At 42.3% G+C, this 19,160-nt stretch overlaps 1 protein-coding gene across 2 annotated transcripts in view; it reads left to right on the forward strand.

Annotated features, from left to right (window-relative positions):
• Positions 1 to 487: 487 nt before the first annotated feature.
• sema6cb (semaphorin 6Cb) overlaps positions 488 to 19,160 on the forward strand; it is a 161,286-nt gene continuing 142,613 nt past the window's right edge. The window contains exons 1-2 of one of the 2 annotated variants that reach the window (XM_080039389.1): positions 488 to 676; positions 19,021 to 19,110. The gene's annotated coding sequence lies outside the window, so the exon portion shown is untranslated. The remainder of the gene's footprint in view (positions 677 to 19,020; positions 19,111 to 19,160) is intronic. The other variant, XM_080039390.1, reaches the window with a different exon arrangement.

Consider the following 19,160-nt stretch of genomic DNA (forward strand, 5'->3'; position numbering starts at 1 on the left):
TATCTGTCTATCTGTCTATCTGTCTATCTGTCTATCTGTCTATCTGTCTATCTGTCTATCTGTCTGTCTGTCTAAAAAAATATAAACCATATTACACATTTCCTAATATGGTGCTATACAATATGGAACATGAGAATAATGTGGCCTAATGTAGTTAAACCTTTGTTTTAAATACCTCCGTTGGTAAGGTCAAACTATGTGTGTGTTTAAATCCCCAGTTCTCCTTTCTGATTGGCTGTCTCGAGCCCACAGAAGAGGCCCACTGCGATGTTCTGGCGTTCAACATCTGGGAAGAAAATTGATACGAACTGGGCGTGACGTAGGAGAAAGAACTCAAACGATTAACCAATCACGAGACGGCTCTATTCCAATGCCTTTTTCTGATTGGTTGGAACGCCTGTCAAACTGTAGCTTGGGGGCGTGGCTTAGTCCGCCGCTGCCGAAGTGTTGTGATTTTCAGTTCAGCTCCAGTCTTGTCACACACACAGCAGTGAGGGGCGCCTTTCCGCTGCCGTCTCACTCTGGGATTACTAACCGTTAGACGAGAGAAAAACTAGCCAATAACTATTCTATTGTCTACCTTTCTTCACCGTATTTTTTTGGCTTTTGAGAGACAACCGCCATTATTATTTTTGCGCCTTTTTATCACACTGGAGCCACGGAGGAAAACAATAAGGTAAGGAGGAGAAGTGGTTCGACTTTTGCGATGCCTCTGCTGCAGCTGCGTTCACTTTGCTCATTAGGAGGGCTGCTACAGTACCAAGTTTAACACAGCAAAAATGTTAGCATAAAGAAGGGGCAGTTTAAAACCTCTGCATTCATTTAAATCACGTTTATAAAGCATTTACGACTCGTTTTTATACGTTTAAACTCTTCCTTCCTTGTCCTCAAGTTGATTTTTTGGGGTTCGGAGAGGCAGCTTTTTTTGTTTTTCCTCCTTTTCTCCTCTCTCGGCTGTCTTGGTGGTTTCTGCACAGAGGGTGAACTGAACTGAACAGCACATATTACCGCTGACGTTACAGTAATTTTTTTGCAAGCTATTTCATTTGACCCCTTCTGTTGTCTCGTGCTGTGGCCTGGGATTTGACAAGAATTGTATTTGAATTTTGCTCGCTATATGAAGTCTGCAAAAAAATAAAAAATAAAATCTGCAATACTCAAATCATATCTTTGCACTGACTGTGTTGACTATTGCTGCTGCAGGAGCCCTCCGCCGCTCTCAGCAACTTATCACGGAATAGCAACTGATAACGTGTCTTGTCTGTTTTGAGTGGCAGCTCGCCCAAAGCACTAACTGAATTTGGATGATGCCCTCCAAACGAAAACAGCCCAAATGTGTTTACTGAAGAAGACCTGGGCTGCAAGCGCGGACGAAATGCAACCCACAGCGAGGACTGAGCTCTCTTTATATACCATGCAGAAAAAACACTATCGAATCAATTCTAGCTTGTGTTTGCCCACTGCCTGCAACATAAAAGTGTTTTCACGATTTAAAATGGACTGTTGAATCGCTTTGCATAGGCCTACATATCGTCTGCTAGAGATAATGCTTACTTCATTTGTGCAGAACAAAGTCGGATTGGGAAAATGATGAGCTCATTGTTCTAACAGGTCTTAATGGTTTTTGCACGTCAGAGTTACAGCTGTGTGTGTGTGTGTGTGTGTGTGTGTGTGTGTGTGTGTGTGTGTACGTAATGTGTGTGTGTGTGTGTGTGTGTGTGTGCGTGTGTGCGTGTAGCAGCAGCATCAGCCAGTCTATTGCCTACGAATGCACAAAGAGATTAGAACCCAGTGTTTTCTCTCTAAGGTTCCCAGGGGATGCCAGTGGTTATTTATGTTGGAAATAGATGCTCAGAGGCTGCTGCTCTCAAGCCAATCTCTGCAGAAGAAGTGGGACTATATACGATTTGTCCCAAGCCTGTTGTGCATTAGGCTAGTCTCTCTCTCTCTCTCTCTCTCTCTCTCTCTCCCCCCCCCCCATAGCCCTCAGTGGGTGTTCAGTTTCAGTCGAGGGCTCAGAGCATTTCAACAATAAATAAATCTCCCCTTTGCACAAACAGAGAAAGACTACACCGCTACTTTGTCTTTATTTATTTTTTCCGATCTTGGCCTGTTGCAAGGTAATTTGTGCCTTCTTCTTATCCTGACCCAAAGTCAACTCGGGGCTGTTATTTCTTCTCTGATCCATCCCCTAGCCTTGTAAAAGTTTAGCAGGCATTTTAAAGGTGCAGTCAGTGATTCTGGAGAATGCTTGTTGTCAAAATCTGTGAATATCTCCTGACGATCCACTACCTGTCAGTGTGTCTGCTCAAAAGGGTTAACACACAGCCTAGGCTCTGTAAACAGGTGTGTAATCAAAGGTGGCCCACCGTAGCTAGCATCATGCCCTTGCTCTTGTTTTGGTTGCTGGAGAGAAACGTCATGTTCAAGCCGGTCAGATGTTCTAAGTGGAGACAGTGTGCTCAGATCTTGTGATTTGCTAGTGTGTGTGTGTGTGTGTGTGTGTGTGTGTGTGTGTGTGTGTGTGTGTGTGTGTGTGAGAGTGTGTGTGTTGCCTTGTCTCTGCTGCAGTAGCCTATCACAGGATGGAGAAGGCCACTGATGGCTTGAGGTTTGAATGGGGACATAGCAGTGCTATGCTTATGCTGCTGTGAGAACATTGCAATGGGCTTTCATGTTATTTTATTTGACATGTTAGTTACTGGTCTGCTGACAAGGAGAAGTGAGTCATACCAGCATGTCTGCCTGGACTCAAGTCTTATGTTGTATAGCCTCTAGCCTATCTATTCTAATGCTCACAGTCTTTCCTTTGACTATGTTATATACTACAGCTGATCATGAAAAAGTACATAGTTTGCATGCACTAGGCGCACTATTGGGACATGCTTTTACTTATTTATTTTGTTATAACTTTGCGCCTTGAACTTGCCTCTTGCTTGTATATCTGTCACAGTGCAAGTTTTTCTTACTCATAGGCTCATTTGCGATGACGCAACTTCCTGCAGTGGATTGTGAGTCGGAATCACCAAAAAAAGAAGCTGCTGATTTCCACACTAAAAGTTACGACTGGTTGTAGTAGGGCATCCAGGTATTTTTCAGCATGCTGCATTTGACAGCATGTATTGGGGCATCCTAAATCTTTTCTCCATACTAAATAGCATGGAAGTATATTGGTTTGGAACACAGCCAGAGTGACAACATATCTATCTATATTCAACACTCGCTGTGTCGGTCTCCCACGCTCGCAAACAATCGTCTACTCTGTTTTTTTTTCATTCTTTTACTTTTTTTTTCTTTTCAACAAAACACCATTAGGAAACTCGTGTTCTGCTGACGATTGAGTTACAGTCGTAAATGTGTGAGAGAGCAAAGTACCGGCACTGCATTCATTTCTGTAAATTGCTTCTCTCTCTCTCCATCTCTCTCTCTCTCTCTCTCTCCATCTCTCTCTCTCTCTCTGTCCAGCATCTCGATTCGGGGGGCCACTGATAGCTCCGTCGCTCAGTTAGCGTGCTTAATGGTGCATTTAGCCCAGTTTGTAATTTTATTTCAGATTTCCATTTTCGCCGCTTGCTTTTTAGTTTTTGAATTGACAAGAGGCCGGGGCCCGATAGAAAAGGGCCCCGTGTGTGCAGATGGCATCGGCCCTAATGGGTCCTCAGGGTAATGATGGTTGAAATAGGCTCCCAGTCCTAACCAGAGGCTGCGGACTGCGGCCCTCTGGGGGGGCGTTATAGACGGCCATATTTCCATTTTCATCATAGAGATAAAGTGCTCAATATCTGAACATGGCTATGTAACACACACACACACACACACTCACACTCACGTATACACAGACACACAGACACACCCACACACACACACACACACACACTGAGAGACACACAAACTGAGAGACACGCACACACTCACAGTCAATCTACAGTTTGGATTGGTCACAGTGAACATTGACTTCTCAGTACTGACATTACATTAAAATCCCCAGGCGCAAACTTGTAGTCGTTGAATTGCAGCACTCAAACTCATTCCCCTTCCATTTCAAGCTCAGTAGAACTCAAAAAGCATCGGATATTTTTTTTTCATTTATATATATTTCTTGCTATTGTTGTTGTGGCACTTTGACAGCAGTGATTTGTCTACAGTGTCGCGGACCTTGAGCACACGTCGTCGGTCGGGCATTGTTGCAAAGTGGCCGATTAGTTGAAGAATGAGGCCTGGTTGCTATAACGCCATGCTACAGGAAGCAACAGTTAATCTGGGCTTCTCATCCGCGACATATGGGACTTTGTTTTGGCCCTGCACCTGAGAGAGGTAGCGGGCTGTGGCACCTCATATTTCATTTTGATAATGGCTGGTTACCCGTGGCAACTGTGCAGCCAATGAGAAGAGACCCCCTTTTTTTTTCTTGGAAGTGGGGAAGAAGAAGGTGGGTTATGAGGATGTGAGCTCCAAGGCTGTATCAAGACACACACACACACACACACACACACACACACACACACACACACACACACACACACACACACACACACACTCTTACTTTCCATCCACGGACTCTCCTCCACTCACACTCTCCCTCCACCCTCCACACACACACACACACACACACACACACACACACACACACACACACACACACACACATTCCAGCCCAGTCGTGTTGTGTCCAGTGAAGGGTGTGGGACCCCTGGGGAGTGAATTATTACCTGTCAGCTCCGTCCGCCCCCTGTCATCCATAACCCGTAGCCCTGACACGGTGCAGCTTGGCCCAGCTATCTGCTCAGACCACCAGGGCCTTGGCCTCCAGCGCTGGGCCACAGCTGGGGAGAAATCACATTAACATGTTGCATCGAGCGTTGCAAATGCACAGGTTAAGAATAGCAAGGCTGGGCAAGCCGGCCGCGTGCCTTCTGCTAGAGAGGCTGAAGTGGATCCTCCATCACTGTCCTCACTCCATCGTGCTGATTTTTCTCTTTTAGAATAGTTTAAAGCCGCTATAGCTGTACCACCCAAGCAGAAAGAACTTCTTCACTTTAACCCTGCGTTCCAATACCCATACTTCCATACTATTTAGTACGTCAGAAAAAGATTTAGGATGTCCCAATAATACATGCATGTCAAATGAAGTATGCCAAAAATATCAGGATGTCCTAATACATCCAATTGCATTTTGAAGGATGGAAACCAGCTTGATTTAGTATGTAGATATAGTAAAAGGGAAAAGTTTGTGATTTGGAATGCAGGGTAAGTTTCCTCTTTTGTTTTTGCTGATTCAGTGCACAGTATCTCTCCCAAGGTATATTGGCTCCGTAACGATTTTTTTTTTAAAAGGTAATTTGCAGATTCGCCCGTGGCACAGACATAATGTATAGAGCCAGTTTAGTTACATCTGTTTCCCTTAGTACTGTTTCACTCTCCTGGAAGTCAAGGTGAACAGTATACACACTGGGACGTTTTTCGAGTGCTGCTGACAACCCATTCCCTCCCCACTATAGTCCAATCATCGGCTATTAGGGGTTTTGAATGCTTGGCAGAACTTGTAATTATACTTTTGATTCCAAAAACAGGCGTGCAGCAGTGGCTTTCCTCCTGTGGTCCCCCTCGTGTGGTTTGGTTGCCGCTATGGGTTCGTGGAAATTATAGCCCGAGCTGATGAGTGTGTAAATTTTGAGGAGGAAAAGCATTCTGAGTTCAGTGAAAGGCTAGAAGGGAAGAAGCAGAAGAGAGAGAGAGCACACACACACACACACTGACACACACACACACACACACACACACACACACACACACACGAGAGAGAGAGCGAAAGATGGCGTACCACATAGCTGGACTAGTGACAGGCCTCTCTGGGTCCATGGCGCAGACTGGCTGTCTTCCTGTGGTTTTGTACCAGCCGTTTCCTCACAAACGTTAACCCCTTGTCGAACATGGACCGGGCCATAGCTCGCCAAACCCGCCGCGGCCACAAGCAAGGCAGTAAGGGACACTGTATGACTGTCTGGGGGTTACACGCTTCATATAGCCCAGTGTGGATGTAAGCCAGCAATTAGATGGTGAAAATATAACCTGTGGCTACTAGCCTAGCTTCGCAAAGTCAGCAAATGGACAAAGATTTATATTTTTAGGCCACAGGATTTGTGTGTGTCTTGTATTTCGTGAAAGAATCTTGGTTAAGAATTCAAACCTCAGTTGTGTTCCTTTGTTCATTTCCGTGTCCAGGCATGCACCGAGGTTTCTGTGTTTTTGTTATGAAGAAATTCAATTTGGCAGTTGGTCATAATAATAATAATAGTGTAGTTTTGCTTTCACTCTCGCTCATGTATCAGTTGCCCTTTTTAGAAGTTGGTGAGAGTACCTATTCACTACATAGTAACACACACACACACACACACACACACACACACACACACACACACACACACACACACACACACACACACACTGTAACAACAAGGTACATACACATACTACCCACAGGGCAACTTGGGAATAGCATGATGCAAAAACAAAAAGGACCTCTCTTTAAAATCAAATGACTCATCCCAAGAAACGAACCCTTGTCATCGTTCATGCATATTTCATGTGAAGACGACGTAGCTAATGCGGCTTCATATGCGCATGGCTCTTCAGCGTTTTAAAGGATTATTAGCGGATGGATGACTAAGCACACAGATCTTCCAAAACTCCCATTCAGCTGCATCGTCGCCCACACAACACAATCACAACCCGAACAACCGAATCCTGTTTATTTTAAAAACCTTAACGCTCAGTGGCATGATATCAGCTCCCCAAAAGATTAAGATAATACAACATTGTGGCACGCATCCATCTCGCCGCCATGGGGGGGGGCACAGAAACAAAACTGAGCCACTAAATCTACTTTGATCATCATCGCTGCTACTTTTGTTTGTTGCATATTGGCAGATTGGAGAGACAGAGGTGAAATGGGGCACAGAGGGGAATGACATGCAGAGAGCGACCCGGGCTGGATTCGAACCCGTGGTCTCCTGCTTCTGAGGACTGAGCCTCTATGGGGGGGCGCTCTAACCACTAAACCACAAGCGCCCGTTCCTAATATTGCTGCTACTTTTAATGAAAGGAGGTGCCTGGAATTAGAAAATAAGTGTTTTTTTTTTTAAACAAAAAGTTATTGATTGCAGAACTCTATAGTTTATTAGGCACAGGGTTCTGAAGTGTTTAGTTCAGATTATCTCTTAATCACTTCATAATGAAGGCCTAGCTCATTGATTAGCCAGCCAGGCCCACAGTGGAGCAAATCACAATATACCCACTAATGTTCCCAATGTCCTGTCCTGTCCTGTCCTTCACACACCATTCATACCCACCATAGGACACAACCGGTGTATGGTCAGAGATGGTGTTTGTGACCTAAACGGCAATGAAACAGTAATTGATTGAAACAAACGGTAAAATCTTCTCCCTAACCTGATTGCATTCAACCAAAGTTTGGGGGAAATTGATTTATGAACTATTTTAGCTATTTTTTATTTTAGTGCATCAGTTGCTTTATGATTTGTGTTTGATTTCGATTCTGACAAAAGAAAAAGTAGTTTTTGTCTTTTGTGAACAGTGTTGCACATTGGGTGATAGCCTTATTATTACCTTGTTATTAGGTACATCCATTTGTTAATTTTCTTTTATCTTTATCTATTGGAAATGTGAATATAATGTCCTTATTTTCACAAGTACTGTAGCATTGCTAACTCTTCATGCATATTGCCCAGCCAGCTCTACTGAACCCATCTCCTTCATCTCCTGTTTTCATTTCAAAGTGTTGATATTGCTTTGCTGTGCTTGAGATTGGCTCTTAATCAGATGGCGTGGGCAGGGGGCACTCTCACCGTTTTCAATTTGTGCAGATTTTTTTTCTTCCTGTTGTGTTAGTGAAGTTATTTCCTTTGCCTGTTGTTCAGCTATACGGTGGCTATCAGAGCTGGTGCTAACAGCCCAGTTACTCTCCCATTCCCCCACACAAACGGCTGTTGTTGCTCCAGGAAATGTAACCATCCATCTTAGTGCCACAAGTTATTTCCCTGGGAAGTCCGACCAGACACACAGGGCCTCACACCCACCTAACACTGATTTGGTGTGTGTGTGTGTGTGTGTGTGTGTGTGTGTGTGTGTGTGTGTGTGTGTGTGACTGTGACACGATTGGCACAGCCGACATTTGTCTTGTTTTCAACACAAGAAGTAGTTCCTGACACAATGTCGCCCTCCAATTGGAAACATTTCTCATGCCAAAAAGAAACGCACGCTGCTGAAAATATCCCCATATTTCTCGGGATACTTTAACGAGTGAAACAACACACACTCCTTCCTGATTTGAATCTTTCAACTGATGGAATGATGAAATTGAAAGAAAGCAGGTTGAGGAAAAGGCTTTGTTAAAGTTGGCTGATGATGCCTGAGAATCTGCCGTGGGCTGTGTCTATTTTGGCACTCTTCTGTTTTTTTGACGGTTCCTTAGTCTGTTGTTGTTCAAACGCAAGCGACAAACTTGGACAAACTTCTCTCTTGCCAGACTGTTTTAATTTGGGTTTTGATTGAGGAGTCAGCTGCCATGCCTAAGCTCCTGCTTTGTGCACATTTTAGATAAGAAAGGTTTTTCATGTGGTTTAGTGCAGGTAATCTTGTGAAGGCTTTCGGTAGAGAGACTGGAAGTTTGGTGTGAAGGAACTGCAGACAAGCTGTAGCACTGAATGCTTTATGCTAAAGTGTGGTTAATGAAGTTAATACTTAGTTTTATGATTAATTGGTATGTCAGTTACTTTTTGATGTATTGTTTGTTCTATAACATTTCAACCGTGATAACAGATGTCTACCACAAGCTCACGTTTCTAGTGTTTAAAGAGCTGCTATATATAATATCTTGTTTTGATTATTGTTTGATTAGTCTGAAAACAATGACATCATTTTATTGAAGTCAATCTACAGAAAACAAATCTGCAACGATTTAATCAGCGAATTAATCGTTTGTCAAGTTCTTTGAAGCTTCTCAAATGTTTTGAAATGTTGCTTTTCTTCATAAGTGATTGTACACTGAATATATTTGTGTTTCAAACCCTTGTTTAGACAAAACAACCATGAAAAATCACTTTGGGCCATTTTCATTATTTTTTGACATTTAAAGACCAAGTGATTAGTCAATAATACAGTTAATCATTAGTTGCAGCCCTAGTTTCACAGTTAAAAGTGAAAATATACAAAGGCACGAAATATACAAAAGCACAGTGTGGCAGCAATGATTAATTGATCAAACGTTTAGGGACTAATTGTAATCGCTCACTTTCGATTGTGTAATATTTCATGGTCGGTTGACATTCAGCAGAAATGCACTTAACTGAACACTTTCTGTATAAAGTCCTGTAAACCAAAAATGTTATTGTTATTAACAGGCAGAACAGGCAGTGTGTGAAGCTAATCTTTGCCGGCCCTAATTTCAGGTGAATGGCTCATTGACGGTTTATGAAACTCAGATTGGATTCCCAACTTTCTCTTTCCCTCAGGCATTTTATATCCAATTTCTTATGCATGCACCGACCCTGCGCTCGGTAGATAGGACTGGTGGCAAATTTCTTAATATTACTTTTCAAACAACACTCAAGCTTAAATATGGAATGTGTCATATTTAAAACATTCGGTGCTTCTTTTAAGTTTGAACTCTGAATCCCTGTGCCCGTATGTGTATCAAGTGCCCTATACCTGTGAAACATTTTGTGGTGTATACTTAACTATATATCGCTTCCTCTCATATCATTATTTAAAAACAAGTGTGTATATTTTAATGGCCGCCATATGTGCAGTGAATATTTGGCTTGGACTTGGGGAAAGATAAGTCTGCTCGCCTACACTTCGCTTAGTCAATTTTCCTCCGTTTCTCAGAACTCCAGGCGCGTTTCCATCGAATCTGAGGCTATTTTTAAACTAGTCTTTGGGGGGGAGAGCGCTGGGTTTATCAAGTGGGGGGGGGGGGGGGTTCAGTTGGTGTCATATGAATCCAAACCGGGCAGCGGTCCAGGGTGAGTAAAACACACCCCCTCCTCTCCTACAGTGCCCTGAACTCTTCCATGTGTGTGTGTCTGTGTGTCAGTGTATGAACCATGTGTTGACTCACTCCTGCAGCTGTGTGGGTGTGCATGCCTGTGGTAAGGAAACAATTAGGTTTTTTTTATAGAGGCATCATGAGTGTGTCTATGATGGTCCAGCGTTGATGCAAACGGATCTTAATCGGCAATAGCTATTAAAGTTGAAATGCATGCACTGTACACACTGTTTCATGCAAATGAAAGATTATTTTATTTATTGACTTACTAATTTTCTTTTCTGTGTTCAAAAACATAGAGAAATATGCAACACAAGGTCATTTCTTCAAATAGCTTGTTTTGCCCAACCAACAGATCAGGGATGTGGATGACTGCTTCGAGCCATTTACTCTTGAGGCTGTAAACTTATTTTCCACCAAAAAGAGACACACAAACACAACCAAACAAAACACCTCCCACTTGGTCACACAAGCCTCTTCCTCTGGTCCAGGGAATAGAATCCTGGACGGCTGTTTGATCTCTTCTTCATTGCTTTTCACTGCGTTCCCTCCCTGCCTCCACTGTGTCTCCCTAAGGGGCCGTTTGTGTTGACAGACAGTATGAAAACCATCTCAGGGTAAACACACAGCACCCACCCACCCACCGTCCAAACCCCCACACTATTGCTTTAATGTCACAACTCAATGACAAGCGGCTATGGTGAAAGCCGAAAGTGAACACTCTCTCCCACTACCCACTCGTATAGACCATGTCTGAGGTTGACAGTTAGCCCTCCAGCAAAAACATTATGCCCTGTCTGTCTGGCTGCATTGCCTGTTGCTACAGGTAACAATACAATGAAATGTCCAGTCAAGTATAAGGGCTATCCAAGCATTTTCAAGTCACGTATGTTATATGTGAGGATAGTCACGATAATCCTGATTTAGGATTGTCCTTATCATGGAAATTCACCATGATCAACATATTGTAAGTCATGTTTTATCATAATTTGCAATCAAATATAGTAGTGTAATAAAGTTATGGTCACTAACAAACCTGATTTATTTACCTGTTATAAAAGAAATAAATGTAACATGATAGGAATAGTAAAAGGAAGAGGAAAAAGGGTAGAAATATAAGATAAGCGTTGCAAACAAAAGCAAGTCATTTGAAGATCAACTAAATGGAGAGGAATACATATCATCAGTTCATAAAAGAATCAGTAAATACAGTCACTCACTGTCTCTCTCAGCCATCACCACAGTGTCTGAATATGAAATCCAGCCTGTCCTTGAACAGTTTCCCTTTACTCACTGAAAAATTTGATGCGGAGACATTCATGACAAAAAATACGTTTTGTGCAAGGGATCTGGAATTGCATTTAATCAGATCGCATGTGCAAGTTTCATTGACTGTCTGACTGGAAATCATGAGTCAGTTCACCAGCCCCAGCACCCCAGCCCCCCACCACAACCCCATGCAGAGTGCTCCACTTCTGGGTTTTCCGCTCGTCAATCAGACCCCTCTGATGTGAAAATTAAAGGTACAGTGTGTAGAATATATTTGCATTTCAGAACCGACTTGGAACAAATTAGATATAATTCTTAGTTATGTTTTAATTAGTGTAGAATCCCTTGAAAATAAAAGTTGTTTACTTCATTACATTAGCCTTTTATATCTACAGAGGAGCGGGGCACCCTCCACGGAGACCGCCATGTTGCACGGCCATGTTTCTACGATAGCACACAATTGATGAACTTAACGGCTACATGCATTTAGTAGGCGTACTGGGGAAATGCATCTGTTGGAAGACCAAGAAGAAGTACTTGATCATCACTTAATATTGTGGAAAGACTTGAGGCAGTGGTGTACGATGAAGGCCACCGTAGCTTCTGTAATTGCTTAATAGGGTGAGGTTACCAAAGGAGCATGGCAATCTTTAACCACTACATGCAACTAAATATTCTGACATTAGACACTGCACCTTTTTTAAATGCATAAAAGAGAGAGAGAGACTGACAGCCCCTTGCCCAACATTTTCAGGGGACACAGGTCAGTTACGCCATTGAGACGGCCCATTCACAGGGAATATCTTTTTAATTAGTCTATATTCTTTTTAATTAACCAGCCAGCATAATGTCTGTGTTCATTCGACACCCCTGCTTTGCTCAGCCGGAGCCGGGTGAATATACCCTCATTCTTTTGTGTCCCCGCGGTTCCAGAGGTCCCTGGTTTCCATTATATTTCCTCATTCACCAAAATGTATTTTTTTTTCATCTCCTCTTTGAGATTAGCATGATAATACCCCACGGATGGGAGGGGAAGTGTTGAAAGAGAGCTATTGCGGGACTTGCTCATCAGATTCACTGTGTGCAAGACCGTGGTTATTATTATACTGAATGCACCATCAGTTAAACTAACAGCCTGAATTCCGTCAATTTATCTCCAAAATCGTAGGCCCACTGTCATTTGCAAGGGGAGCACAATGGCAAATTATGGGTTATGTCTTGCTCCTTGGAGTCTGGATCTTTCCCCAGTGTAATTACCCGGGGCTTATTCTGCCCCCTCCCTTCCCCACATGCACTTCCCATGACAGAAACAAGGCTTGTTCGGATGTCACAGACTAAGGCCATGTTCACACATACAGGGATCATTTAAAAATGCATTCAGCCACCCACTTTTTGCAGAGAAATTCCTGTGCACACGACAGTTTGTTAGAATATCTCTCTGTACACATGGCAATGCAACACATTATTGAAAACTCTGGCGTTATCATGCCAGGCCAGTAGGTTAAGATAAGTTGATGTAAACAACAATTGCCATGCGCAAATTGAGGTCATGACGCCAGCCTCCCTGTGCCTATACGAATACACGCACAACTTAGTTTTTTTGTTATGTGTGCATGTGGACAAAAAGGGCAAATTGCACTGAAAAAAGCTACGTCAACGAAAATACCCATGTAGGGGAGAACGGGGTAATTTGTCACATGGGTTGGATGTCACATTCGTTATATCTCGCCACCAGAGCACGCTAGCTCTGAAATGTTGATATAAAAAAGGTCCAGAATTGGGATCAGAGGTCACATACATAGACTTCCTTGGAGGAAGACAGCTGCATTTCAGGTGAGAGGATGTTTTGTGTTTTTCATGTCAAATTCAAAATATTTTGCTTCTCAGTATTTTTCTTCTAGGCTTTTACACAATGGGTTTATAACAAAACACTTGTTACCCTCAGAAAGTGTGAAGGGTAAACTATAGTTTAGATTGTGGTTAGCAAGCTAATTAGTTGTCAGATGGTTGTTGGCCTTGATGCTAGCAAGAAATTCAAGTTGGGGTTGGTCGTCAAATTTTTTGGGGGGTTGGTTGTCACATGTTATCTCAAGGCTGCAGCCAGAAAAGGAACCCAATAACGAAAGAAATTGTCAAGCTGTATCCTCACTGACACCCCAGAGAAGGAAAGAATAGAGCAGGAAAAGGCAGCTAGCAAGCAAAAGAAAAAAGGGCAACAAAATCAAAACAACCCAGTGCATCCCAAACTAGACCAGCTGCCAAGGCTACAGAACGTTATGTAGGCCTATTTGTCAACTTGACAATGCAATTAAACATTCAAATTTGGTTCTGCCTCCTTGCCTTCTTTTTAAGATTTTTCCCATTAAGATAACATTGTGACAAACAACCCCATAGTGTGTGACAACCGACCCCTTGATGGGGTTGGTTGTCACAATGTGTCAGAGTGTCTTTGATGGTAAATTACTTCTTCATTACAATAAGTTGGAAAAAAAGAGAGACACACATTTCTAGCCAACACCTTAAGCTTCAATTTAATGTAGGAATGGCTATTGACAGATGTTGTGGTGATGAGCAATTCTCACTAGAGTAAAAAGTGTGCCTACTTACCCCGTTCTCCCCTACTTGTGGAAATAGTTCTAAGGGGAAGTGAAATATGAGTGAAGGAAATGTGTTGGTTTGCATCCTGGCAGCGTCCACGAAACTCGAGCGTACAATACATGCATCCTCTTGTTTCTCTCTCCCGTGCTGCTGTGGGGCATTGAGAGGGAAAGGCTCAGCTGGAGCCCGGAGGTTTGTTTTCCTAGAGACTGGGTCGCAGGCAGGTCAGGCCACCTTGAACTCCTCAGCTGGATTTATTGTGTCGGAGGTGGACAGGGTCAGGTCACCCTCCCTACCTCTCTCCACCTCCCCACCTCCCCTCCTCATCAACATGGGGAACTGTGTTAGCGTTGGACACGGAGCAGACACTGGTAGCACAGACAAACCCCTGTCACGCTATCTGAAGGGAACCCATGCTTTGGGTCAGGGGTTATGTGTTAAGGGGGGTGAGGGGCGTGCATGTGGCATGAGCTGAATATTGATTGATTTTCTTGAGTGGGCGTCAAGGGAAGGTGGGGTGGGGAGGGGGGGGGGTCTGCCTGGTGATGGTAGGTAGGGGTCAAGCTACTTACCCCATGTTGAGATGTGGAGTGACGGAATGTGGTACAAAGGAAGAGGAAAGACATTGTGTGTTTGTGTGTGTGTGTGTGTGTGTGTGTGTGTGTGTTTGTGTGTGTGTGTGTGTTTTCACTTTCTCTGAAACAAGACGCTGACTAGACCACATGTTTTCCTTTAATAGACAGCTGAGAGGAGAAAGGGCAGGAGTGTGGTCTGTTAGCCACACAATCACTGAGTTGTTGGCATTCGGTGGAGACGAGAAGAGAGGCCACACAATAGATTTATTAGTTGTTGCTCAAACATCCGTGGCGGACACTGACAATTAATCATCCAATTAGTTCAGTTCATAGCTCTATACCGTTGACTTCAAAGCTGAAGGGGACATTTTCCATCTTTCTTTGAACTAGGGTCTTATTTTTTGTAGTTTGGGAAATCATTCTGATCAGAGATATCAATGTTTCTGTATTATATTTAATTGATAATATTCAGGAACAATATCACAATGATATGAATTTAATCATCTTTTGCAGGGAAACTGTTTCACTTTCAGCCATTAAGCCACTAAATCATGATCAATCAATCAATCTGCTTTAGGACTACGGATGCAAATTGGCATTTATGCTAACTCCGGCATATTTACATTGATGCTTTGCTGACATGTTAAACTAAAACTAAACTAAATATGGCATTTGCCTTAATGTTCTTTAGAGGTTTGCCTTTTTCAGAACTGCTGGCATATTATGATATTTAAGCAATTAGTCTAAGGCTCATGTTGGTCTAATTTTGATTTTCAGAGGACAACTGTAATTATGGGGAATAAAACGCTAACCCTTATTTCATATCTGCAATGACATGATGCCATTTAAATGTCTCCAATCTCCTCAAGTAAAATAGAAAAAGGTCACAAATAAAACTAACCGACAACTCTTCATCACCTTGAATTGTCGCTATCAGGGTGGTAGACAGTGATATTTGAAGCTGATTTGTTTCTGCTTGAAGAAGCACCAAACTTAAGAGGAGCATTGTGTCATTTTGCTAAACCTGTGATAAATAAAAACACTTAAAGCTGATATGAATGGAACTCTGATCCAGACTGACATTCAACAAATCCATAAAATACAGTGGCTCCTGAAAGTATTGAGACCATATTTATATTTTCACAATTTACAGTGTAGTGGATAACATTGCATTGGATTTAGGGTCTTAGATTCAGTATTTGATTTCAATATCATCATCTTGTAATTTTTTTAAAATTATTGAGTGTAGACTGTTTGGCAGAAATACCAGTTTCATCCATCTAAATATATAACCAAAAGTGGGCAAATGTGAAGGGTCCAAAATACTTTCTTGAGCTACTGTAGCCAAAATATTATATGTTTGGTAAATGATGCTTTTGATCTTAACCTTACATTCCAGCACATCATACTGTATATTTGTATTATTATTTTATTCCTTGGCCCCTGCAGCACTGCAATATATTTTCTCAAGCCAAAGATGCCTTGTTGACTTGTTCTGAGGGTGTTTTTCTTGGTTACTTATTCTTATATAAGTCAAGGAGGAGGTAGCAAGAAATATATGTTTCTGCAAAGTGGCTGCCCATGTGTAACGTAATGGTCTTGCTGATCCTTAGAAACTAAGGCTGATCCTCCGACTAGATCAGGCCCCCTGGAGTTTTGAGCTTGGATTATGAGCGACTAAATCGAGGGCTCAGTTGATTAATCAGACTGCCAGGGTTGTATTAACTGTGTGTGTGTGTGTGTGTGTGTGTGTGTGTGTGTGTGTGTGTGTGTGTGTGTGTGTGTGTGTGTGTGTGTGTGTGTGTGTGTGTGTGTGTGTGTGTGTGTGTGTGTGTGTGTGTGTGTGAGTGATGTTTTTGACGATATCCTTTCCTCTAGCCCTCTATTTGACATGCAATCTCTACCTCTACCCAGCCTGTACTTTTTTTTTAGAATATTCAAATAGCAGTTATTAAAAGTGCTTCTCGACACAGGGTTAATGACTCCTTAGCTGCATTCCTGCATGTTGTGAATTATTGTGTTTTTTAATGGGCTGCTTACATAACCAGAGAGCTTGTGGTTATCGTCTCCTATCCTGCTGTTTTGTATCTGTTTACCAAATCAATAGAAGAGTCATTCCACATGTGTGAGGTTTGAAGAGTTGATACCTTCATAAACAGTTCTGCAGGTTACGTACTAGGCTGAGTGCTCCACGTAGGCCCCAAACAAGCAAGCAAGCCAAACCAACATCTGGTCCTAAAGGTTCAGAGGCCAAGCATTGATTTGATTACACTCTTCAGTTGTGGTTCCAAGTTGTGGTTTTCAAATGGTGCTCTTTGAGGGATTGTGTTTATGCATCATGTCAGGAGTTGAGTCCAGCCCCAACCGCAGAACTTTGATCAAGGAACCATTTCTACTTTTTCATTCTTTTCACTTAATCAGAATTTCGTACCGCAGCGTCCGTTCCATAATACAACAACACTCCCTTTAGCAATGGCTGAATATAAGACTTCCCGGTGCTGTGTATCTGCGGGAGCGAGTGGCATTAATAACTTCAAAACAGTAAACGTTTAACATGATTACGTGCTTTTAGATGCCTTAATCATATGCCGAATGTATATACACAGACCATATTATTAACAATAAATTAAGTTATGTACATGACAGAGTTATGGATAAAGTCGCCAAAACAAAATTTCTCCCTAGTTCTGCTTTAATTTCAACCGTGTTGTATCCCTTTGCCTTAGAAACTGAATTTCACCAAAATAATGGCAAATTCCGTGACATTCCGTGTTAACAGTAGATTCCGTTTTTATTGTCCGATTCCGTCCGCGTTGTCGTTATCGCGGAAATCATAGGGCCCTAATATTTGCCCTAAAGTTGCACCAGCGGGGCGCCTAACCTCCTCATATGCCCTTAGTATGACCTGAGCCAACAGGTTCAATACACTTGTGTGAATAAAGATTTGAAACAGGGCACATAGGCACTCGGAACAAAAATGCACCCCACCTGTGCACCCCATGCTTTGCTAAATTTCAAGGGGATGATGATGGAAGAGATGCTGGCACAATTCTAGCTGATGGCCAGCTGAGCTACGTTAATGCAGCCCTTCTTGCTCTGCTAGATTAATCAAGATGCATTTAGGGGCAATTTGTAGTCTGGGAACTTTAACTGCCTCAGAGATAGTCTGGAGTCCTTTTGCTGAGACTACACTGGAATTTGCTCTACTCAAAGCCTTATCTGCCTTTCTCATGTGTTGTGTTTTCCCAGGCAGTACTGTACGTTCAAAGCTTATCTGTTAACAATCTTTCATATGGTGGAATACTTCCATTGCAACTGAAACAAGAAAATAATGACTATTTGCCCAGTGGTATCATGCTACCCAGAATACGCTGTTATTGATACACAACACAGCAGGTCGTACTTTCCATCAGGGGCTGTTCTGCGGTCTTTTTTTCTGTCAAAATAAAGAGAACTTGAGAGCGGGGAGGAAGAAAATAAGCTGGCAAGCCGATTTAGCCTTAACCTTAACTGAACCCTCATCAGCATGTGGCTGCCAGCTGGTGTGCGTGCTAATCCAGAGGATGCTGCCTTTGCAAGTCTTCCTTGGCTCCCCTACTTGAAATGATCTTGAGGTCAAAACCACCAACCATCTCCATTTTGTCAGGATCCAACTAGTATATTACATTTAGTATCCCCAAGAAGCTTAATAATGGTTATGGTCTGGCCCTTCTGTCTTCAGTTGCAAGTACTGTATGGATGAGCTGCAGATACAGTTGCTAACTAAAAGATTTTCCAGAACAATGGCCAGGTTAATGAGTTTCTTAAATTACAAACAAGTATTAATGCTTATAGGGACGTCTTTAACAATTAGAATTCGACACATAAACCCCTCTGAGATTACCCACAAGTGTGAACCCCTGATTTGCTTTTTTATGCTTTATGTTCACTTGAAAACTATTCAGCAGAGACTGTATGGAGCAGGACATTAAATACATGTGCTATGTTCAGGAGTCTACAGAGAATTGCTTATCAAGTGAATGTAACTTATTCAGAAATTTACTTTTTAACATAAAAGTCTGCAGTAATATCATGTAAAGTTAAGTATTCCTGTGTGTGTATTGGTAAGGCAGAGTTGTTTCTGTGGGACCTGATTGTCAGAAAAAGATTGTGAACTGTGATGCCATCATCAGATCTGGCAAGTTGGAGCTCTGGGATTGCTTGGGATTTTGTCCACTTATGTCAAAATGTTCTCACGCAAACATTACCAAGCATGTCCTGCTACTTCAGTTCAAAGCAACTTGCTTCACATAGTGTGTACAATTTTGGCATATCATTGATGAAAATGAGCAGTATATCTTGTATTAATAGATCATTGTCATTGTTCATCGTAGTTTGGACTTCAATAAATATTTGATGAAAGAAGCAACATGATTGCTCATAGGGGCGTAGGTTCCATCACTGTAAGCTGTCTTGCATTATGTCACAGAAACAGATGTTATAGTGATCTATCTTCTTTTTTTTCATTCACAGATACACGGAAAAAGCTGCTGGTTCAACCAAGCTGTACCAACCTGCTACACTTACCTGCTTGGTGGATTGCTGTTTGAAAGCTAAGGTACAGTAAAAAGGCTGTTTTCATTTTCTAATTTGGATCCTGTGTAAATAAAATA

This window comes from Ammodytes marinus (genome assembly GCF_949987685.1).
Source record: "Ammodytes marinus genome assembly, chromosome: 13".
Lineage (NCBI taxonomy): Eukaryota > Metazoa > Chordata > Actinopteri > Uranoscopiformes > Ammodytidae > Ammodytes > Ammodytes marinus.